The sequence below is a fragment of the Puma concolor genome, chromosome A1, assembly GCF_028749965.1.
Source record: "Puma concolor isolate L17-30 chromosome A1, mPumCon1.1.hap2, whole genome shotgun sequence".
Classification (NCBI taxonomy): Eukaryota; Metazoa; Chordata; class Mammalia; order Carnivora; family Felidae; genus Puma; species Puma concolor.
Genome location: NC_141667.1, coordinates 191,626,207 through 191,650,640, shown reverse-complemented (window position 1 = coordinate 191,650,640; position 24,434 = coordinate 191,626,207). Strand labels below are relative to the sequence as shown.

Below are 24,434 nucleotides of genomic sequence, written 5' to 3'. Positions count from 1 at the left end.
GAAAGGTAGTCCCAGCTACTGCTTCATGCCAGGGGTATGAGTTAACTCAGCAGATCATCAACAGTATGTGTGAGCTAAACAGGAAAGGCTGCTGGTCCCCTTCAACTCTCTACACCTTCCAAGACTCCTCCTCTGGTCTAACAGGAAAGATGTGAGAAGTGGAAATGTAGTTCAGCCCAGCCAAATAGACACATGACAAACCCATCACAGTCTCTATAGTACCTAACACTGTGCTGTATATTTATTTGTCCCACGAAAGCAGGTATTTTTTCCTTGTTTTCAATAGAGTGGTACTTGGTACATAGTTGATACTCAATGAATACTTATAGAATGAATATAGTAAACATCTAAAGGTGAATATCCAGGTGAATATAAGGTCAACATACTCCTAGGTCTAAGACAGGAGTAAGGGTCAAAGGAAGAGGTTGGGAGGGCAGGTTAACTGAACTGGTGACCGATTTATTGAGTGAGCTGGACCTTACGTGGAGACCATGAGCAGGAAGTAAATCCATTTTTCTCCCTGCCCATTCAAAGACACTCTGGGCTCAGACTTTTCCACTCTTGGACAAAATTTTAGGCAATCCCCAAAGCATTTATGAACTTGGCAGTTAACTTGGGGTCATTTGACCAAGGTCTGTCTAATAGAATATGGACTGAAGAGATGCTGCTTTTCTTTTCAAGACCAGAACTCAAAGGGATCCAAGTAGCTAATGATAATCAGAACTTGGACACCAGAACCAGGAGCTGAGGCACAAGCTCCTGAGTGTCCATCAAATTACAGATCCTAGTAAGTGTGTTTGTCCGTGTGGGTCCTTGAAGAAACAGAGCGTCTTTGATGGGGGAGGGAGAACTATAAATTCTGAGAGGCTGATCTTAGCTGGAGAAAAGAGGACAGAACTGAGGTGGCAAATCACACGACATAAGCTTCCATATCTTGTATAGACTATGCTGGAGCGGAAGAGCTGATGAGACAGAAAACAGAGACCTTTGTGGTTTTGAAAAAGAACCGCCACAAGAAATGTGGTGTCGAAAATGAGCGGATCTGGAGAGGCAAGCGCAGGATGTGAGAGTTAAATTGTGAGATGAAAGATTTTTTTTTTTTTAAATCAGTGGATACAGAGAAAGAGATAGATCAAGAGAAGCTTTGAAGGAAATAAAACAACTAAAGCTGGTGACAGTTAACTTTAGGGATGGGAGGGAGATGAGTCAAAGTAACTCAGTTATTTCGAGGCTCCAAAATTTGGGAAATGACATTAATGTCACTGGCAGTGACAGGAAATATTTGGGGAGAGGGATCATTTTTCATGGAAACGTGATGAATTTTGTTTTGAATAGGTTGAGTTGCAGTGACTTTGAGACACCCAGAAACATCCAGTAAACAGTTGATCAAGTTCTTCTCAATCAGGCCAACTTCCCTTTTTCTTCCAAGTGTAGAATAGTTAGGCTTCTGATTATTGGAGTCTTTCAAATGAATTTTGGGGGTGTCAAACCTGAAGGCAGAATAATAGTTTTCAAGCACTGGATATATATCTTGGGATGATGGAGATATTTAATTCCTCCACCATTGTGTTATCTTTTATTCTATCTCCCACACCACCATGATAATTAAGGAGTCTACACTTTGTTCACATTGCTAATATATTTATAAGCGTGGCCCACCTGCTCTTTCATGCCCTTGCTAGTTGCAATTTATTTTCCGACTTGACCTTTCTGACTTGGCCTCTGCATGTGTCAAGTTGTCTTATACACGTCCTTGATCTTTTGCCCTGCTAACATTTTGCATGTGATTACATTTTAGAGTTTGGAGTCTTCAATCATGCAGTAAACAGAGATGCTGCATTAATTTTAAATTCAAGAGGTTGAAAAAGAGGTCAACTTGGAGCTAGAGACAAACTGGATTTCTGTAAGAGGCAGCATGCCTTGAAAGCCTGTATTTCAGCCAGATGATTGGTGAATGACCCTTGTGGCTGATATGCAGGGAGAGAAATAAATGATTTGGAGGTGACAGCTGAGTTAATGCATCACTGCTGGTCAGTTTCCTGTTCCCCTGGGAGACCTAATGCTAAAAAATATCAAGGATTGTTAAGACCAGAAAGACATGGGGGTTTGGGTGCCTGTGAGATCTCCAGGCTGTGCCAGGAGAAGAACATCTGTCCTGATGAGTCACTTAGTGCCTTTTCATTTCCATACATATGGCAGGAATATTTGGAAACAGCTCCCTTCTCTCTGAAGCTGTGATACAGCGAATCTCACTAGCCAGTTCTTTCTTCCCTTCAATGCCTTACGCAGACACAGTGTAGGTCCAACTGTCCTACCTGTCACTGAATGTGGTGATTGTCAGGGAGGTGGGGGAAATATCACTTTGACAGATATATTTGACATGCTTATTCAAATATGCCCTCTGTCCACTGATGCTTGTGGAACGACCTCTTGCAAAGGCTGGCCTCTTTGCTTCTGCACGGGAGGCAGAAGTGTGTTTTTCCGTCACGTCCCCATTTCAAATCTTGTCAAAGCAGACATAGAGATGAAGGTTTTCTCTTTTCTCATTTCTCAGGCCAACTCTGTGTGCTGATAATGTTATTGCCTTGGATCGTATAGGTTAAAAAAAAGAGAGATAAAATGATGATTAGTACTGATAAGTGTAGGGTGAAATAATATATGCCTGCAGTGTGAGTGGCGCTGTGCACAAATAAGTGTGCAATAAGGTTTTTCAGTTTATCTCTGTGGACAGGGGGTGCATCAGAATAGGAAGGCTGTTTCAAAAATGCCCACCGAGGTTACATTTTCATTACCTCCATGACAAGCAATGACTGATGATACAGCTAAAAATTCACCGTGAATTTGACCAGCATAAAGGAGAAAAAGGTTGAGCACCAAGTCCTGTGTGATTGATTAGAATAAGGAGGAGAATCATTGTTCAGATTGAAGTCTTTACTGATAGCAGATCAGAAGCTGAATATGAAAACCAGACCAAATACACTGCTATAGCTCAACATTAACTTAGAATTAGATTAGACTTCTTTATGCCTGAGATTTAATAAGATTAGAAAATCATGTTGCAATTATGCATGTTTTGGTGATTCAAATCATGGAGGGGAGCTCTGAAGCCTGGAGAAGTGAAGATTGCCCATGGTCCATGCGGTGTAAGGGCAAAAGCCTAGGCTTTGTAAGCACAAGAATCTGAGTTTGATTTCTTGACTGGCCACTTGACCTTCAGGGAGTTTCTTAACTTTGCTTAGCCATGGTTCCTTATTAGCAAAATCAGAAGGTTAATACCTGTCAGTCAAATTTGTGGTAGACAGTAAATAAACTAATCTGCAAAACAGTGTCAGGCATGTCGCAATCACTGAACAAATGGGGCTGCCAGTATTAAATATTCTTAGAAAAGAATGACTTAGGAATAAAATCTGTACCCGCATTCTAGAATACAGCTTTTATGTTATTATTATTTTTTTTTTTTACATCATATAGCTCCTAAATCAAGTTCCCCACTAACAAGAACTAGCATCTGTAGAGAGTTTGCACACATTTTCAAATCTGCTATTCAGGACAAAAAGGAGGGATCCAGTGTTGCAATCCAGGTGGAATGGTAGGGGACATTGACTTTGAGAGGTTAAATGACTTGCTCAATAATGCTAATAAGAAATAGAGTTGGGACTGAATCCAAACTCAAGGTTCTCTTGCTCCAACCCACTCCAGCTTTATTCTTTTATAATCAAGATTTTATGAGTCACCATTTCCTCACTCTCTAATTAAAGGGGAAGTATTAGTGCTCCCCAAACATACTCTCTTTCTTATTCCATACACATCCATACATTTCTGATACGGAAATGTGACTGGTATACTGAATCCACTGAACTCTATAGGGTACAAATGGAGAACCAGTTTACCATTTTCATTATAGTCCTTTCAAACATTGTGGATATTTATTCCTATAACTGGGATGAAATCTTAACCAGCTTTTGATGCCTCCAGGCAATCTTAGATAATAAAGTGTCAACTGACCTTCCAGCCATGACAATAACTGGTGCTTGACTACCTCTCCTAACATAAACAACTATCAAGCTAGGCAAATATATATGGAGCAACTATTTTCAGATGACGGACAACAGGCAGTAATAGACTACAATCTCTACAAGAAGGAAAACACATGAGCCAGTGACTACCCCAGATTGCTGACTGGAGGCACGTTTAGACTATGGCACAGGAATCTGAAATCCAAGCAAAGCACAACAATCTCACTGCACTGAGGTGGCAGAGTTTGGGGCTGCTAAGGTCAGAACTTGCAGGGACGGATACCTGGAAGGAGAAAGCTGGGCAGAAAAAGAGCTCCATAAATCTGCACATGCAACCCTTGAATCTTTGGCCAAATACTCAGCTGCATGTGTAGAGAGAAATTCTGCAAGGCCTGGAAGCAAACAACTACTTAGGGAACTGTGAGCTGACTTGAAATTTTGGAGATCACAGAGTTCAGGGTGGCATTAAAATTCAGATCAATCAAAATAGATCTTGCTGAAACTTCAGGCATTTAATTGAAACTCCAGAAAGGCCACAACTCAAGATACTTGGCTACTCTGGCTTATGAAAAGAAGTAGCAAAATGTGCTCTACAATCATTAGATAAAATAATCAATGGCAACAGACCCAGAGATTACAGAGACATTGGAATCAACAGAAAAGAACTTAAATAGCTATTAGAAACATATTCAGTTATTTAAAGAAAATATTGTCATAATTGGTGAACAGTTGGGTAATCTCAGCAGAGAAATTAGAATTATAAAACAAGAACTAAATGGAACTGAAAAACATGATGTATATGAAATGGAAAATTACCTGGATGAGTTTAGCAGAAGATTGAATACTGTGGAAGAAAAGATCAGTAAACTATCCAAATAGAATCAGAGAAGAAGAGCCTGAGAAAAAGAAAGGGCTTCAGAGATTTTGGGAGCAACATCAGTCAGTGTAGCTTGTGTATAATTGAAGTCCCTGAAATAAGGAACAGTGAGATTGAAGCAAAAACAAACAAACAAACCAACAAAATCCAAGGAAAAAATAATTACCAAAAAATTTCAAGTTTGACCCCAAAATTTGAGAACAAGCAATCCTAAAACTATTTTTCAGCATTGTATTGGAGGTATACAGTATATTAACGTATAACAAGTAAATCTATCTAGCAAGGTTTCAGAATTCAAGATCAATGTATAAAAACCATTGCGTTCCCACATGCAATATAGCAAAAAATAATTGGAAAATGAAATTAAAAGTCAATTCCACTGCCAGTAGCATCAAAAATTATAAAATACCTAGGAATAATTTTGATAAAAGATGTGTAAATTCTCTACGTGAAACATGACAAAACAATGCTGAGAATATAGAAAGACCTAAATACATGGAGAAATATGCCACTTATGGATTGAAACTATTACCACTTTCAATAGCATTAAGAATAGTATTAAGAGGAGGGCACCTTTTGGGATGAGTACTGGGTGTTGTATGGAAACCAATTTGACAATAAATTTCATATATTGAAGAAAAAAAAAAGAATAGTATTAAGAAATCAACTCTTCCCAAATTGTTCCATGGATTCAATATGATGCCAGTTAAAATCCAAGCAGGTATGGAAATGTGGACTTAGAGTGGTCAAAACAATTTAAAAAATAAGGAACCTACACTGCTCAATTTCAAGGTTTATTTTAAATTATAATAATCAAAATATTATTATTGATGTAAGGATAGGTGAATATCAATAAAACAAACAAAAAAAGTGTGTGAATAGACCCCACACATATGATGTTACGGTTTTAAAGATGATGACAAATTCTCAGATACCTCTCTGATCAGGATGTGGGGTTCTCTGGAATCTGGATGGGCCTGTGACTGCTTTGACCAGAAGAATATGATGGAAGTGACACTGTATCATTTCTGAGAGTAGGTCATGAAAGGTTATGCACCTTCTGCAGTTTCTCTTGGGACATTTCTTTTGGGAGAAGCCAGTCATTGTGTAAGATTGACTACCCAATGATTGCCATAGTGGAGAGGTCAGATGTAGATATTTTAATTGCTACTCTCAGCGGGGCTCGCGGTAGACCGCCAACATGCCAGTCATGTGAATGTGCTCCATCTAACGCCCAGCTAATTGAGCCCTCAGATTGCTGCAATCCCATGCATCTCAGTGTATTCACATGAGAAACTCCAAGAGCTGCCCAGCAGAGCCTTTCTCAAATTCCTGACCCACCAAATAGTGACCAAACTAAAAGACCTGTTCTAAACCACTCATTTCTGTGGCAGTTTGTTATGTAGCAGCAGTAATTGGATAATTTAATGGGCAAATGAGAGTCTTTTCAAGAAATGGTGCAGGAACAACTAGATATCTATATGGAAAAAAAAAGGAACTTCAATTCATACTTCACACCATACATAAAACATTAGTTTGAATTGGAGGATAGACTCTAATGTAAAAGGAAAACATATAGAGCTTCTAGATAAGCACATCGAACTATAATTATTCAATGGGATATACTCAGCAATAAGAAAGAAAAATAACCTACTGATAACATGCAACATTGTGGATGTGTCTCAAAAACATCATTCTGAGCAAAATAAGCCAGACATGAAACAGGACATACTATATGAACCCATTTACAGGAAATTCTAGGACAGGTAAAACTAATCTATAGTAGCAGTGAACCATAGTTGTCTCTGCACAGGGGTGAAATCCTGGCACTGGTGCCCTCTGTTCATGGCAGGTCTCTAACGCCGATTATTTTCTTTCGGGTGCTTTTGTGGTTTCCACAGAAATACCCCTGTTTGGGTTCTCTAATTGTAATTCTCATAATTTGAGTCTAAGCCTCTGTGTATCCAACAGCTCATCCCATACTAACTCTCTCTTTTGGGTTCTATCATACACTTCGGGAATCGCCTGAGCAAATTCCACTGGAAGGCAGCTCCGGGTCAGTTTCCTTCCCAATGTGGCCCATATCTCACCACGAAAACACTCACAAACCCTTATCCCACCGTGAATTGTAGTTTGTTTCCAGTGTAGGCTTTTACTCTGTAGTCACAAGCTTCAGCTTTTTGCCTCAGACTTCTTCCAGCATTGGTCTGACATCTGTCTTTGGACCTCACATATGCTAAGCAATCAAAGTTAGATGCTCTTAGCCGTTTGCTAGATGCTTCTGTTACTTGCCCTTTTTCCACTCTAGGAAGGGCAGAGAAAATATTATAGCCCTCCAGATCTTGTAATTTTTTTGAGTAATTTTTCTCTGCAATCCCTTTAACTTTCATCTTTTTTATACCTCAAGAGAGTTGATGAAAAATCATGGCAACACTGATTTCTTATCATTCACTTTGCAAGTTCTGCAGAGCCGATCATGCCCTGCACTTTGTAAAGCAGGGGTACTTAGTACCTATTGTTTGCTTTCTCCACTTTAGACTAAGGCATAAAGAGTCCAATTTTAACATCTTGTTCCAGAAAGGGGTCATTTCAATGCCCTGGAAGCTGACCTTTAGCTGACATTCTTGGTGTTCCAAAGCAGAGCACTTTTACTAAATTACTGGCTGCAGAAAATCTGTCAGAAGATTCAGTTTGTCCACAATTAACATTAATGTCAAGTGTGACAGCTAATTCTATGATGCTTTCAGCAGTGAAAATTCTCTTGTCTCACCAGTCTTTCTGCCACCCACAAATAAAAAAGGCTGACAGTCGGTGGATATAACTAGTTCTCCTCCATTAATTAATTCTCTGTTCTCACGTTAGAATTTTATTTTTAAATAAAACAAAATCAATGCAGTCAGTACTATCATGGGATAAGTCACAGTCTCATTGCAGTTAAAAGAAAACTTTAGTTTATTTTTTGTGTTGTTCTTAGCTTTATTGAGGTATAATTGATACACAAAAAATCCACACATGTAATGTATACATCTTGAGAAATTTGGACCTGTGCATATACCTGGGATACCATCACCACAACCAAGATACCAGGAATTTCCTTCACCTCCGAAAGTGTTGTCGTATTCTTGTGTGTGTGAGGTGGGGAATGTGATGGGAAGAATATGTAACATCAAATGGATCCTCATATTTTACAGTGCATATACTGTATTGTTACTATGGGTACCATGTTATACAGAAATATCTGGAACTTATTCACTTTGTATAACTGAAACTTTATACACATTGATAAATCATTCCCTATTTCCCCCTCCCCCCAACACCTGGAAATTATTATTCTATTTTCTGCTTCTATGCGTTAAAACTTCTGTCAACTGCTAGCATCTATTGAGATGACAAATACCTGGGATTGAAATAACATGACCTCCTTGTTAACAAGTTATGCCAGACAAGATGATTTAGTCATGGATTTCCTGATAAAAATAGTAACTAGAGTGAAAAGCCAACCAATACCCGAGAGTGTGTACTGACTCTTGTGGGTTTCTTTGTGAAGAATAGTTTTTCTACTGGAAAGTGAAATTTCTTCTTCTTCTTCCTTTCTTTTTATTGATCTCTGTCATTTTTAGTTACAAAATTGGTTCTCTCTTAAGATCTAGTAATTTCCATTCTGAAGACGATGATACCAAATTGTGATGTCCCTCTTCCCCTTTTGGCTTGTCCAAAAGCGGCAAGAATGAGAAATGGAAACCTAATATCTGTCTCCAGTAGAAGTGAGAGATAACATATATTTGGAACAACAAAGCAGGTGAAGTATTATAATGGTGGAGGTGATCTACCCATGGGTGGGGGTGGAATCAAAGAGATGTCCATGTGAGTAGATCCCAGAAACCTGTGTGCTTTTCTAAGGTAGAGTTTCACCTAGAGGATAAAGCTCTTGGAGGAAATTGGGAACAAGGTTCACGGCTGGCATAGATGTCTTCCCTCTGCTTGGTATTGTTCTGTGAAATGAAGGACAAGACCAAAGGAAGAATTACATAGGTAAAACAATTTGCAAGAAGCTTTCTGTCCTTGTGATCATGGGTGGAACTCTGGGAGTCTTTACGTTATAAACCTCTCTACAACTGATGAACTCCACGGCTAGGGAAAAGTAAATTCTCAAAAAGCTCATAGATACTCCCATGGGACACGAGAAACCACATCCTGGCTCCTTTCCCACATGACCCTCATATATAAAATTTGTTCATGAAAAACTTACCTCATTCAAATGATGGGAAAAAATCATCAATACATACAGGTTATTAATAGAAGAAGAAAAGGAAAACAAGTTGCTGATAGTGAATGCTCACTAGAAATACATTGCAGATGAATATTATACCCAGATACTCACCAGTCATTAAAAAAAAAATTAAAGAGGCTATTTCTCTAACACAGAAAAGAGACAAAGCAGAAATATAAGGCATCAAGGGGAGCTGGTTAGAGAGTACAAAGATAGACTGTAAGCTGGCAGAGTTCAGGAAAAAGTCAAAGCCAAATAGAAATAAAAAAGATAGAAAAACTGCTATAGAACTAAAGCAAAACTATTAGTAGCAAAACAGCAACCAGACATTGATGAAAATACAATAAGGGGCATGATAAAAATGAGCATGCTGAAATAGAAGCAAAAAGTTAGAAAGAATAAATAGTCAAAAATGATATGCATTAGTTGTGTCCTAAAGAAGAAAAATGGAGATAATGAATCAGAAAAATAGGCAATTTTGTGGATGAAAGAAAAATCTACAGTTTGAAAGAGCATGCTATTTCCTGGAAACCTTTTACCCAGAATGATACATGCAAACCTCAAGTAAAAGAGAAAAATTCCAGCCAAACACAGTAATCTAGACTTAGGCTTCTTCACAGAAAATACTGGACAGCACTTAAGAATTTCATACCCAGCCAAAATATTATGCCTGTATTAGCATGACACACATTTTGTAATATGTTAGAATGCAGGGAATTTTTGACCCCTTCTTTAAAAAAACTATGAGAGGATAAACCTCAGCTAATCAGGAGATAGATAAATGGCAAATACAGAAAAATGGTGGTGTGCACTGAGTCTATTTCATTGCACAAAAACAAATATGGCCACAGAACACAGCATGAATGGTATAAACCCTGACAAATATTAGAAAGGCATGAATATGGGAATGCAAGCTGGTGCAGCCACTCTGGAAAACAGTATTGAGGTTCCTCAAAAACTAAAAATAGAACTACCCTACACCCAGCAATTGCACTACTAGGCATTTATCCACGGGATACAGGTGTGCTGTTTCGAAGGGACACATGCACCCCCATGTTTATAGCAGCACTATCAACAATAGCCAAAGTATGGAAAGAGACCAAATGTCCATCAATGGATGAATGGATAAAGAAGATGTGGTATATATATACAATGGAGTATTACTTGGCAATCAAAAAGAATGAAATCTTACCATTTGCAACTATGTGGATGGAACTGGAGGGTATTATGCTAAGTGAGACTAGTCAGTCAGAGAAAGGCAAATATCATAGGACTTCACTCATATGAGGACTTTAAGAGACAAAACAGATGAACATAAGGGAAGGGAAACAAAAATAATATAAAAACAGTGAGGGGGACAAAACAGAAGAGACTCATAAATATGGAGAACAAACAGAGGGTTACGGGAGGGGTTGTGGGAGGGGGGATGGGCTAAATGGGTAAGGAGCACTAAGCAATCTACTCCTGAAATCATTGTTGCACTATATGCTAACTAATCTGGATGTAAATTAAAAAAAAAAAAAAAAGAAAGAAATCACTCAATAATTGTTTGATTATAGTAACTTAAAAAAAATAAAAGCATGAAGAGACAACAATTTATGATCATTTTGTTGTTTTTCTCATCGTTTACAGTGAAGCATTAAAAGATATTCTATAAAGCTGATAAAACAACTGAGAGACATGGAAAAGGGTATGTAGCAGTGGGAGTGGTGTCTCCTTAAGAATATTTTTTTTTATTAATTTTTTTTTTCAACGTTTATTTATTTTTGGGACAGAGAGAGACAGAGCATGAACGGGGGAGGGGCAGAGAGAGAGGGAGACACAGAATCGGAAACAGGCTCCAGGCTCTGAGCCATCAGCCCAGAGCCCGACGCGGGGCTCGAACTCACGGACCGCGAGATCGCGACCTGGCTGAAGTCGGACGCTTAACCGACTGCGCCACCCAGGCGCCCCAGAGGAAGAATATTTTATCACTGACATGTATTACTGGTGCAATGTGGGTAATAGTGACCGACTGACTTGTAGTTGGTTTTATTTTTGTTTTAAAATTTTCTAGTGAACAATGCACATTCTTACTGCTAGTACCAGGCACAGGCTGTTCCCGCAGGCTTGTTCTTGGTAATCCTCTAGATAAAGGCACAAGTATACTTTCCGTTACAAAGGCGAACACTAAAATGATAATATCATCAGCTCAATGGGGCAGCAGAGTAGAGGGAGGTGAAAGGAAAGGAAAAATATATGGGCTAATTTCATCATTGGTCAAAGCATAAAGTTAATTGGTACTGCAAAAATACACCCCTGTGACTTTGAGTAGGCAAGGATTTATTAAATAAGGATCCCTGCAGCACAAACCATAAAGGAATGATTTTTAACCTATAATAATTCTAAAAAACCTCTACTCCTTAAAAGAAACAGAGGATTAAATATATTATGTAAAGTCATAGATAGGAATGTAATCACTAGAAAAAAAGTCTTCCAAATTTTTGGAAAAATTCAAATACAAAACTAATGTAAAAAAAAAAAAAAGGCCACACAGGGAAAGCTTTTTTAAAAATGAAAATAAAGTATACTTTTTTTTAAAGGCTTATTTTTGAGAGAGAGACAGAGTGTGAGCGGGGCAGGAGCAGAGAGAGAGGGAGACACAGAATCCGAAGCAGGCTTCAGGCTCTGAGCTGTCAGCACAGAGCCGGACGTGGGGCTGGAACTCAGAAACTGTGAGGTCATGACCTGAGCCAAAGTCGGAAGCTTAACTTACTGAGCCTTCTGGGCACCCCAAGAAAATATACTTTTTTTCTTCAGAAAATGAGATGTTTCTTTCTCTTCCAGATGTCACGGTCTCTTTACTTCCTGACTCACCTGTCTCATTTTGTTCTTTTTTCCCCTCCACCTCCTGCCTGCAGAAGACATGAAAAAAAATCACTTTTCTCTTTTGAAAAGGCTTGTGGTCGGGGGTATGTGCTGGTAGTGGAGCAGAGAAACCCAGGCTTTTATAATCATAACTATCATCATCAACTGTTACCGTTACTTGGGCTACCTTTCATTATGCCCAGGAGTTGGTAAGGCTTAGAACAAAAGCCTAGCTGTGAGTGTCACTGAAGGGAGGGTCAGCATGTAGTGAGGCAAGAGCATAGGTTCTGGAGAATGGTTCTTTTGAATTTAAAATGTAGCTTTGCCATTTACTCTCCGTGCAGCCTCCTCATTTCTCCAGGCTTGGCTTCATCCTTTAGAATATTGGAATAAGATACACTTGGCAGAGCTCCCATATAGGTAATAACAAGTAACGTTTGTGCCAAGATTTTAAAAGCATCTTACCTTGTGTTAACTCATTGAATTCTCACACTTATTTGATGAGGCAGGTACTGCTATCATTCCCATTTTACAGATAAATAAACTGATGTGTGGGAGCATGAAGCTGCTAATTCAAAGCCACACAACTAGCTAATGGAGAAACTGGGATTATGAGCCGAGGCAGACTGATTCTAAGGCCTGTGTCCTTAACCTCTTTGTGCTATTGCCTGTTGAATTCATAGGATTAGAGGTAAAATGTGTTGTGTGTCTCACAACAGTTAGTAGGTGTGAAAGAATAAAACTGATCCCAAGGTGAGCTGGCCTCATCGGTGTTTCAGGTCAGGGCATGGTTGGGGTTCAAACCACCATGAGAAGCAGTTGAAATTTCAGGAAAAATGAAGAGACAGGAGGGTAGTGGACATTCTGGATAAGTAGTAGTTCACCTCTGGAAGCTGGAACAACGAGCAGAAAGTTTGGAGCAGATTGTCCCTGGCAATAGCAGTGTTACTCCTGAAGAAGAGAAGTTGTCAGTCTTGAAAAAGGCTCTGAGGGAGGAGCCTGGAATATCCTGGGGAATGGCTGTAAAGCCATTTTGTGGGGCACCAGGCGGATTGAAGGGCTTCTGTTACTCTCTGGAAACTCAAGGGGTGTCAGTCGGTTCATCTATAATGAGTGCAGTTAACAGTCGTTGATCTCAAGGTGAAAGTTTCAGTGCTTCATCAGTGAGCAGAATAGACCAGCTCCCTGACTACAGTAAAAAGAGTGGGAGTATGCCCACAAACTCATGCTCACACACGTGTATACACATTCACATGCTCGCATACCTACACACACACACACACACACACACACCCATGACCTTTTCAGGCTGTGAGTCCCAAAGTCCTCCAATCTATTTAATTGACTTCTGTCTGAGGTGAAAACTCCATTGATCTGCCCGAGTGGACACCTCCTTCTCTCTGTGTGAATTCTGCCTTTCAAAGAGAGATTGCAAAGTTCTGCAGGGACCACGGGAGCTGACTTGAAATGGAAAGCAAATGTTCAGAAGAAAGGAAGTTACTAAATGCATCACACCTTGAATGCAAAGGCCTCTTTTTGACTTTGGAGATAGAGCCCTTTAATCCCCTCCCTCTGCCTCAGCCCAGAGCCCAGGTGCTTGCTGGTGGCACATCCATCTGGCTGTGGGCAGGGAGCAAAGACCTTGGCCTTCCTGTGCCTCCAGTTTTTCAAAGCTTCCCAGAAGGAAAAGAACCTTTTCCAGTCCTGCAGAGCATGAGCCTCATTCGCCTCATTCTCTGCTGCCATCCATCATCTCTTGATGTTCCGACTCTTGATTTCCAAAGTCCAAGTAACTTATTTGTGTTGCTCAGGCACTACTGTGTCCCTACGCGGTGACAGCAGTTGTTGTACTATTTGCCAAAAATATTTATCTCCAGTCACGCTGCCTTGCTGAGCTGGCGAAACAGATGCATTCATAATGCCTGCTTTATGCGAGGAGGCTCTTTGCTCTTTGGCTCTCACAGAGACTAACCCGGCAGGGGTGCGAGGCCAGACCAGCTGAAGGGAAAGATTCGGGGTTCCTTCCCCACCTGGCATCCCAAATGTGCAGGCAGAGGGGAGCACAGCCGCTTCTGGGCACTAAGGGGATGCAGGCTCATGACCACCCCCACTGGCCTCCCCTCCTCTGTTTTCCTTAAGACAGCGGATGGGAGAGGAGTTGTTAAAAGACTGTCCTGTGCTGCCAGAGCCCATAGGGAGGCGCAGCATTTTGCCGTAATTACTCTGTGCACCACCGTGCTGTTTAGCAGGGACGCTTGGCTATTTGGATGAAATGAGACCCCAAATTTAAAGCCACATGTGTGCTAACTGGGCCACGGGATTGCAGATAGACCCTGCCACCTCTGTTCCTCAGGCCACCCGAGGAAGATGCTACTGATATTCCAGGGTTCTTTCTGGAGTCTGAGTTAGAAAAGCTCTAAAATACAATGTCATGGTAAAACTGAAAACCTTGAAAACCTTGGTAAGAGGAGGCCAGTGGGTACCGGCAGGGCTTGGACCCTTCCAAATGTTTCTGTGCAGTTGGCAATATTTCTTTTTCAGGTGATGGTGAATGTATTGTAAGTGTGGGTGAAGCAGATGTGTCCTGTTTTTAAATAGCTGTGATTTAAGAAATGTAGAGATAAAGAAGGAAATGAATTAAATCAAGTAAATAAAAAATCAATCAGATGAGATTGGATCTGTGCAGAGTGCTATGTATTGCATGATTCCACTTATATGAGGTATCCGTAGTAGTCAAGTTCATAGAATCAAAAAGTGAAATGGTGGTTTCCAGAGCTGGGGGTGGGGCAGGGGTGGTGGTGGAGAAACTGGGGAGTTGCTAAATCAACTGGCTTTAAACTGTAAGATTTCAGTCTGGCAAGATGACAAAGTTCTAGAGATCTGCTGTACAACGTTGTGCCCATAGTCTACCATAGTGTGTTGTATACTTAGAAACTTGGTAAGGGGACACATTTCATGTGCTTTTACCAAAATAAAATAAAATAAAATAAAATAAAATAAAATAAAATAAAATAAAATAAAATAAAAATAATAAAACCAAATATAAAATAAAAATCTGAGAAGCCTGGGTGGCTCAGTTGGTTGAGCTTCTGACTTCGGCTCAGGTCGTGATCTTGCACTTTGTGAGTTCGAGCCCCGCGTTAGGTTTCTGTGCTGACAGCTCAGAGCCTGGAGCCTGCTTCAGATTCAGTGTCTCCCTCTCTCTCTGCCCCTCCCGCGCTCACGCTCTGTCTCTCTCTCTCTCTCAAAAACAAATAAACTTAAAAATAAAATAAAATAAAATAAAATAAAATAAAATAAAAGCAATCTAAGAAAAGTGCCAGAGGAACATGAGGAGAGAGAACATGAGATCAAAGATGACGTTTTCTTTTTTCTTTTTTTTTTTTTTTAATTTTTTTTTCAACGTTTATTTATTTTTGGGACAGAGAGAGACAGAGCATGAACGGGGGAGGGGCAGAGAGAGAGGGAGACACAGAATCGGAAACAGGCTCCAGGCTCTGAGCCATCAGCCCAGAGCCTGACGCGGGGCTCGAACCCACGGACCGCGAGATCGTGACCTGGCTGAAGTCGGACGCTTAACCGACTGCGCCACCCAGGCGCCCCAAAGATGACGTTTTCTACAAGTGTTGGCCTCACTGCTTTTTGGTGAGTGAAGTCTGAGTGTCGGGGCTTCATAAACATGCTCTGCTGGTCATCAGTGTCAGTGCAAGGAAGGTAAGGGTGACACTGTCCTTTTCAACATTGTATCTGCCTTACCTAGAGATGCTCAATGAATATTTGTTGAAAGCACATGTCAGTGGAATTGCCCTCTGCTGAAAATAAAAGCAGTGGATTATTTTCTCTCAAAAACTCACATGACCTCAAGGATTTCTGAGTCAGCAGGGGACCGGTACTCCCTCTGTGTCAGGGGGAAGCAATGGCAGTCGCCCACTGATTTTCTGGCTCTCCACATACGAGTGCGGACGTTGGACTGACCTCTTCCCTGCAGACTGCCAGAGTTCTTAGTCTACTCACAAGGAGGAGAGAGCCTCTCCAAGAATATTCCTGCTCCCCTGATAAGAAGAACCTTGAGCTGGCTTTGGTACACACTATTCAACAGCAGAGATGTGCCAACGCTTATGTCCAAGTCTCTGCAGGAGTTTACTATATTCACATATAGAAATAAATTCATAAACTCATGACTTTGCAGCTGATACAAAGGCACTGATTCAGTAAGAAGGTCCTGGGACTCAAAAACAAAGTTTCCAACATGGATAGCACAGGACAAGAACCATAGGAGACACAGATGAGAATCCAGCCTAAAGGCAGACTAAAAAAAATTAATATTATCTTTTAGAGTGAGGAGAAATTATTAACTAATATCAAAATCTACCTCATACCCTGTGAGATTCATGTTTTATAATTATGAATAGTAAAATATACATCTCAGAGATGTGGACTGTTACTGTCAGTCAACTTTTAGAACAGCTGAATTTAAGAAACCCTCCTGGTTTTGTTATAAACGGACCCCTGGGTCTCATGGCAGCCTGCAAGGTTCTGAGTGGGCCAAGCGAGGCAAGCTAGTGTCCTTAACAGAAATTTATCTTGAAACTGCTTTTTTTCTGGCTTGTTGTGGTGCCCATTAGTTTATGGATGGGGGAAGTAAAAGCAGTGTTCTGATTCTCACATGTTGTTTATCTGCAGTTCTTTCAGACTGATGGCACGGTAGCAATTCTTCGGAGGTTGGCAAAGACCTTAACATTTCTGGGAGGAAGTGGAGTGAGTTTGGTTGGGATAGGGAGGTCTTTGCTGTCTCTCAGGGGATATGGTTTTGGAGGGAGGCTGGTGGATTCTCCCATGGCCTCTTTTACTCTGTAATTTGGTCAAAGAGGAGTCAAGTGATACCAACAACAAAAACAATATTCGGTGTTTATTGAGTGTCCACTATGTTTTGGGGGCTGTGTTAAGTATTTTACATATATTGTTACTTTTTAAATGGTGAGTACAACACTATCAGTTCAATGGTACTACATTCATTAGGTGGATGGGAAAACTGAGCCACAAAGAGATTTAGAAACTTGGCTGTAGCTAGTCAGAGAGAGGTCCTCCTGTGGCGGTATCACCAGGAGGGATACAAGGACCCCGGGCGAGGAGACGGAAGAAACTGGAGATAAACTCTGCAGACCTTGCTGGCTCTGCACCTGCCCTGACTGTGTTCCACAGACTGGATTTTCCAGGCACTGTGTGTGTGTGTGTGTGCGTGTGCGTGTGCGTGCGTGTACGCTCGTGTGTGTTTATAATACCAGATTGTAGTTTTAAGCACATTTGGGCCAAGCGAGGATACATTACAGAGGCTAAGTGGGGTGATGCACAAGTGGAAATAAAGGATTCAGGGGTCATTTCCTATGTAAAGACCTATCAAATAAAAGTGATTCGTGCTGCCCACTGCAATGCTGGAGTAACAAATGGATAATAATATCTGACACTTGCTTCACAGAGTCCTACTTTTCCAGAATGATTCCCTGAAACCAACATTATAACGATCTTCTTTTAAGTCCACCTCCCTAAAGTTAGACTCTTTTGATGTCAGAATCAGCAATGGAAGTGGTTACCAGCTTCCTTTGCTCTTTAGCCACGTTGCCTAGTGTTTTTCCATGTTTTCTGAACTTTTCCTGATTGGGAAGTGGAAGGCAGGAGAAGAGTGAGGGATGGGCAAAGCAGAAATACATCCTCTTTTAGAAACATTTATTCTAGTGGTTCAATTTCTTTTCAGCTTCACTAAAGCAGATCAATGTATACCCAAGATAGTCTGGGTTTAAAAAGAGAGAGCGAGAGAGAGAGAGAAAGAGAAAGCGTAACAAGATAAAAGTTTCCTCGCCAGGACTTCTCTCAGGGGAGGGAGAATTTTGTTGTGTGTGGCGGGGAGAACTTCATTAAATTGCTTGGGTTGGAGAGTAAGACCCAAAGGGCATGCCCGGGAAGGAAAAGAGAGTCCCCTAATCACAAGATAGGACAAGAAAGGAAATGTATGTGCATAACAGGTAGATACAAACGAATGGGGGTGGTGGGATGATCCAGAATGAAAGCTCCGGGAGCAGCATGGCTTTAGGAAATTTGGGGGGAAGAAAAATGTGCTCCATGAATTTTTAAGTTGGTTTTTGTCTGTGCTCTGGCAGTTACTCTTCTCTGCTTCTGTTCTTCAAGTCCTAGCAGAATAATCTTCGTTGCAATAGACATTTCTCTTTTTGGGGGGATAAAAGTGGATTCTTTTGAGAAAACTTGACGATGCTTTTCCTGTGTTTGGGGCAAATAGGTAGCAGGTGGGAACACATCGGGCAGCTAACGTGTGCATGACAGAGTGATGAAGGATAGTAATTTATATTGAATGGCAACTGTCATATTTTTGTAATTGAGAATATCTCATTTTATATAGAGAGCACTTAGTTTAACTTTGTTTTGCTTATGATTTTATCTTTTCCTTTTTGTGTAGTATTTCGTATGGCTCCCTCCAGGAAAGCTAAGGTGGTCGATTACCCGTTGGCGGATAATGCCACTTGTGGGTGATCTGTTGCTTTCTCTAATGAATTATATGTTTTGTGACTTTTTTCAAGGCACATTCCATGGCGTGGCAAGCTGTAGAATACAATAATAGTTCCTTTATTTGTGGTTTTGCTTTCTGCTGTCTCAGTTACTGATGGTCACCTATGGTCTGGAAGCAGATGGTCCTCGTTTTGATGAACCGTGAGAAGGTCCAGAGTAGCTACATGCTACGTGCCTGTGTCATTCCCCTCACCTGATCTCAGCATGTGGGCGTTATACCATCTCATATTGTCACAAGAAGACAGGTGAATACAACACAATAAGATATTTTGAGAGAGAGAGAGCAACAGCTATATAACTTTTATTACAGTATATTGTTATTAACTATCCTATTTTATTATTGTTATTAATCTCTTACTGTGCCTGACTTAAAAATTAAGCTTTCTTATAGGTATATATGCACAGGAAAAAACATGCAGAGATGCCATACACTCTCCTGGAGAGCTAGTTCTGAGTTGCAAAAATAAGGAAATAAAATTGTAAGAAAGAAGGCATTGTTCATGGTGAGTGAAAATAAATGCACAGGCAGATGGGAATGAAGAGCTGTTTGCCCTGCCTGAAGGAAAGCACTAGAGACTTTTGAAGATAATATCCTTAACATTTATATGGCTCTTCATATTTTTAAAGTGCTTCCTGGTAATTAAGAGTCATTAATCAGATATTAGCTGCAGGTTATTCAATGAAATAGTTGTTGATTTCAACTCAGAGCTGTATATAATTTTGCAGACTAGAACTGCTTCCTTTTACATTTCACAAAAATCTTGACTTTCTTGTGCACATTGAGAGTGTCGCTATGTGTGAGTTTTCATTATGCATACCAAGATGTACTTACTATTATATGAATTCACATTTATATGCCAGTTTGTGATTTGTTGGATTGATACAGTGATCCCTCCTTATCCATGGTTTCACTTCCTGCAGTTTCAGTTACTTACAATCCAGAAGCAGATAATCCCCCTTCTGCCAGTTCTGGATTCTGCCAGAATCCCCCAGTTCTGCCGAACTGCCAGATCGGTAGTAGCCTAATGCTCTATCACATTGGCTACGTCATTCACCTCAAGTCATTTCATCACACAGACATTTTATCATCTCACATCAAAACAAGAAGAAGGATAAGTACAGTACAATGAGATATTTTGAGAGAGAGAGAGACTACACTCATGTAACTATTATTACAGTGTGTTGTTATAATTGTTCTATTTTATTATTATTATTGTTAATGTCTTACTGAACCTAATTTATAAATTAAATTTTGTCATAGGTATGTGTATATATATATATATATATATATATATCCCAATATATATAGGATTTGGTACTATGTGTGGTTTCAGGCATCCAGTGAGGGTCTTGAGACATACCTTCCATAGATAAGAGAAGACAACTGCATTTACAACATGTATGGAGACAAGACTATATAGGGAAACTCAAGTTTTAGAAGTATCACAGTGTAATTCATCACTGAATGCTCTTGCGTAACACAGGGGGACATGCTGGCTTGGAGTGGCCAGTAAAAACCCAAAATAGAGTCTCCTTTCTTCTATAGTTTGTTGCCACGTGGATGCACCAAAAGATTTTCACTGCAAGTGGATGCCTTATCTACTTGGCTATTTCTAGGAATAATAACTTAGTTTACCTCCAATCTAAGCTGAAATAAATTATACATGTTAGACTGAGATTTATTTGGCACATTTGTATCTAGATATCAAGAAACACTTGTTTCCCATTTGTATTTCTGCATACCTGTTCTTCAACCAATTATCACAGGTAATTGAAGTCTGAGGGAAGCCATAGGTCCTTGGAGTTGAGCTTTTCAGAAATTAATGGGGACTCCTTTGGCTTTGATGTTTGAATATATTAATATCACTATAATTCTCATTGGTTTTCCTATAAAGGCTATGAAACTGTGGTTATTTCTCCCCACAGAGCCTCCACATTTCTCTTCTTCCTATAATCATAAACTTTGTCATAGGTCTCTGCAGTCTGCAGCCAGATGGCCTGGTTTTGAATCCTATTCTCTGACTTACCAGCTGTGTGACCTTGGCCAGATTACTTTGCTTCTCTGACACTTGGTTTACTTATCTGCAAAATAAGTATCTCCTGCCATCAGTTATTAGAGGGTTAAGTGAGTAAATATTTATGAAGCGCTTGGAACAGTGTCTGGCACATTTGTACTACTACATAATTATCTGTTAAACCTATTAAAGGTTTCACATTTCAAAAATACCTTGTTGAGCTGAATATAGAAGATATTCTATTAATGTTTGCTGAGTCTTTTTTTTTTTAATTCACATTTTAAAATACTTTGCCAAAAAATGAGTTCAGATTCCTTCACATAGCAAAAAAGAAATTATACTTTGCTGTGGGTAAATTTTAAAGGACAAAAATTGGCTAAATTTCCACTGCCAAGAACTGCCTGAAGACTGGGCAAAGAATATTTGGTGGTGGTTATTAAACATTGTGGACATGTTGGCAAGAAAGAGAAGGGCTGGGTTAGCTTTAGCTTCTCATGCTCGTGCTCATTGGTGAGTTCGAGGCAGGAAGCTTGGGAGGGCTTGGAAAATCTTCCTTGTAGTTCTTCAGCTTTACTCACACCCTATTTCACTGCTTCATAGGTTAAGAAAAAGTCACAAAGCAAGCCAACAGCCAGAAAAAAAGGAGTGATTTGTCCCAGGAATGTTTAAGAATTCCCCCAGATTCTCAAATGAAACAATTTTCATTAAGTAAAAATATTTTAATGTTATGCAACAAACTTTTAGAAGGGTGAATTTTGTGAACAACAACAACAACAAACAGATACAGAATAATGGACCATTAAAATTCCTGAAAGATTGCATTATATTTAGAACATTTTTCTTGGAAGTATAAATTTCAGGGTACTCTTAGGATCATACAAATGAGGTCAGGAAACTGATGTTCCAGCCCCAAATCCATCATAGAAACAGTTGCTCTTATCTATATTTCAAGAGCTAGTACAGATTCCCAATATTGACTCTATAGTTCCCTTTTTTTCCATAATGTTGATTCAGGTTAGGCAGATGATTAAGTTATGATAGACTAAATTATAGTTCAATAACAGGTGACCCTACCTCTGACTGGTAACAGACCTGTGTTTTGTATTCGTACAGTACCCTGAAGCCAAGTAACCCTCCCTCCCCTCAAGGCTATTTATTCCTCCTCAGCCCTGCCTCTCCTCTAGCTAAAGATGCCTACTGCTTACTCAGTGCAAGACTCTTAGTGGGGACTGGAAGGACCTCCCTCTCCCTCAGGGACTCTGCCTCTACCTCTCCCTGAGAAACGGATTTTACATGGTCCCTGGGGGTAGGAATATTTCCTATCCCTCCCATGCCACTTCAAATTTTTGTTCTAAGCTGGTAGCTGGTAGACCACATTTGGCCTTTGAAAAGTCATTAAAATTGTAGCTGTTTTCTTTTTCTTCTTCTTCTTCTTTTTCTTACCTGCTTTTATGGTGGTCAACTTTTCTTCCCAGGCTTTTCCAAAGGTGATAGTCATATGACCTTTCTCCTCTGAGGAGCTTGGTACCATTTGTACTTTGTTTGATGCCTTGTAACCTCAACTCCCTGATGGCCTCAAGAAAAATTATGATTTTGTAGACTATCTGACTTTTTCTAGTTGTTAGGGGGGAGCGATGTTCTGTTGCAGCTTTATGCATTTTAAGCAGAAGCTGAATTGATTTTGAAGCCTTCATCAGAAGGTAATTGTGTATGCTTCTATAGCCCAGCCAGGAGATGCAGAAAGACAAGAGTTCCAGAAATTCAGAGGAACAGGCTACATTTGACCCAGCCAAAGGAGCATATTCTTGTTCATCTTTCTAATGATGCAGAGAAGTGGGGACTCAGTATGTCCTGTTCAAAATGTCTACCTCGGTAATCCTTTCATGTGGAATTAATCATAATCTCTGTATCTTATAGTCAAGGCCACTTCACTTTGGTCCCCAAATGCTTTTCTCAACATCTCCCGGCGTGCTCAGCTGCACCTGTGATTCAGTCACATGAGTTGATAGACCTCAGAGAGGGGTCAGACCTCCTTCACTGGAATCCAGAGTACGTCACTTACTAGTTCTGTGACCCGGGGCTAGCTGCTGAAACTCTCCACGGCTCAGTTTCTTCATTGGTAAAATGGAGAAAGTAGTAATACGTACTTGCACCATAGATTTGTTATGAGATGCCCAACTTATTCTAGACTATTTCCATTTCTCTGAGAACCTCTTGTGCAAAACTAGAGTATATAAAACACTAATGTCCGGCTCAGATTCAAATTGGTATCACATTTCCTCTTTGCTGTTCTTAAGATTGCTTTTGTGAGCACGTAAGAAATGTGAGCCTACTTCATTCATGTAGAAAAATAGGAGGTCCTTCTAAACGTAGGGCAATGGGTGAAGACACCTAGTTTGATGAGTTCTAAATCATTCCCAAGCCTTTTCTCTTATTATCCTGTTTAGCTTACAATCTTGTGATTCCTACTAAAAGAGTGTTAAGATTGAATAATAATTGATTTGAAGTTCTAGCTATCAGTGGAGTTTTAAAAAAACACTTTAGTTCTCTGGAATGTGGCTCCACCAACTGTTCTTGCACTAGGAGCCAAGGAAGGAGAGAGCAATGTGTTGTTGAGACCATCTGGAGGATATATGTGGCTGAACCCTGTTAGAACCTCTCTATAAACTTTTAAGAGTCTGGCAGGCAGGTGTGCGGATTTACTCATTTGTAGTCACCAAAGGTGAAAGCCTCGTGAGTTCCCTTGCTTGTTAAAACTGCCGCCCATGAGTCTGGGGTGGCCGGCTTCTGTCTTCTCTCTCTCCTTGGCTCTGTGTCTGCGGGCCAGTTGCCAATTTCACCCAGGGAGCTCCTAAGGTTTTGAACCGACAGAGGGAGAATGTTCCCTCCCTGAAACATAATTCCTGAGTCCTTTCCTAGACACCATACACGTGTATATATTCAGTGCCCACAGAAAATCAGCCTCTGTATATATGCTAGGTGGTAGACACTTTGTTAGCCCTGCTCTAATGAGTTCAGACCCTTTAGATGTACTTTGCTGAGTTTATTGAGTGAGGAAAATGGATTACATAATGTTCCTGACACTGCTTTGTTTACTGAGATGAAGTGAGTAATTTGCCAAAACAAACAAACAAACAAGCAAACAAAAAAAAAACCAAAGCAAAACAAAAAACCCTTCAAGGTTATGTTATAGCATATGCAAAAGCCATAAAATTAGCCTCTAATGTCTCAAATTGCAGCGAGGTACAGTGTAGAGGTAGGAAATTTTCTGAGATGGAGAATGTTCACTATGCTTAGTTTTAAATCCCTTATCCAGTCCATCCCTGTGCTGGGCACATAGTAGGTCTGTTGGGTGACATAGCACATACTGAACAAATGCGTGTTGCATGATTGATGCATAGAAGAGCTGGCGTACTTTGTCACACACACACAGACACAAAAAGGCACCATAGGCTTTGAAAATGAAGATCACAGTCTAAGCAGGTAGTTGTCCTTTATGGAGAACCCACCATGTGCCTGTCTCTGTGCTAAGGATTTTATCTAGGCGAATTCACTTACTCTCAGAAGAACCTGCAAAGGTAGACTTTATAGCATGAGGCATCAGTGATAGAATTGGAGCTGGTGTTCTGATGAGGTCTAGAAGACAGGGAACAGAAAGAGAGGTAGAGTGTTCTTAACCTTCTGTTTGTTATATCACCGCTGCTCTCCTCTTCATCCTGAGATGGGATGAGGGCTCCCATACCTGATGTAGAAGACTGATGTAGGTGTATGTAAAATCAAGGAATTGATAAACATCTTCAGCTTGCTGAGCCATAATTAATTCCTATGCC

At 40.2% G+C, this 24,434-nt stretch overlaps 1 long non-coding RNA gene across 2 annotated transcripts in view; it reads left to right on the top strand.

The window, feature by feature from the left end:
* LOC147584693 (uncharacterized) overlaps window positions 1-24,434 on the top strand; it is a 541,543-nt gene that overhangs the window by 17,777 nt on the left and 499,332 nt on the right. For both annotated transcript variants that reach the window (XR_015252582.1, XR_015252581.1), the window contains one exon: window positions 18,678-18,834. This is a non-coding gene — a long non-coding RNA (uncharacterized LOC147584693). The remainder of the gene's footprint in view (window positions 1-18,677; window positions 18,835-24,434) is intronic.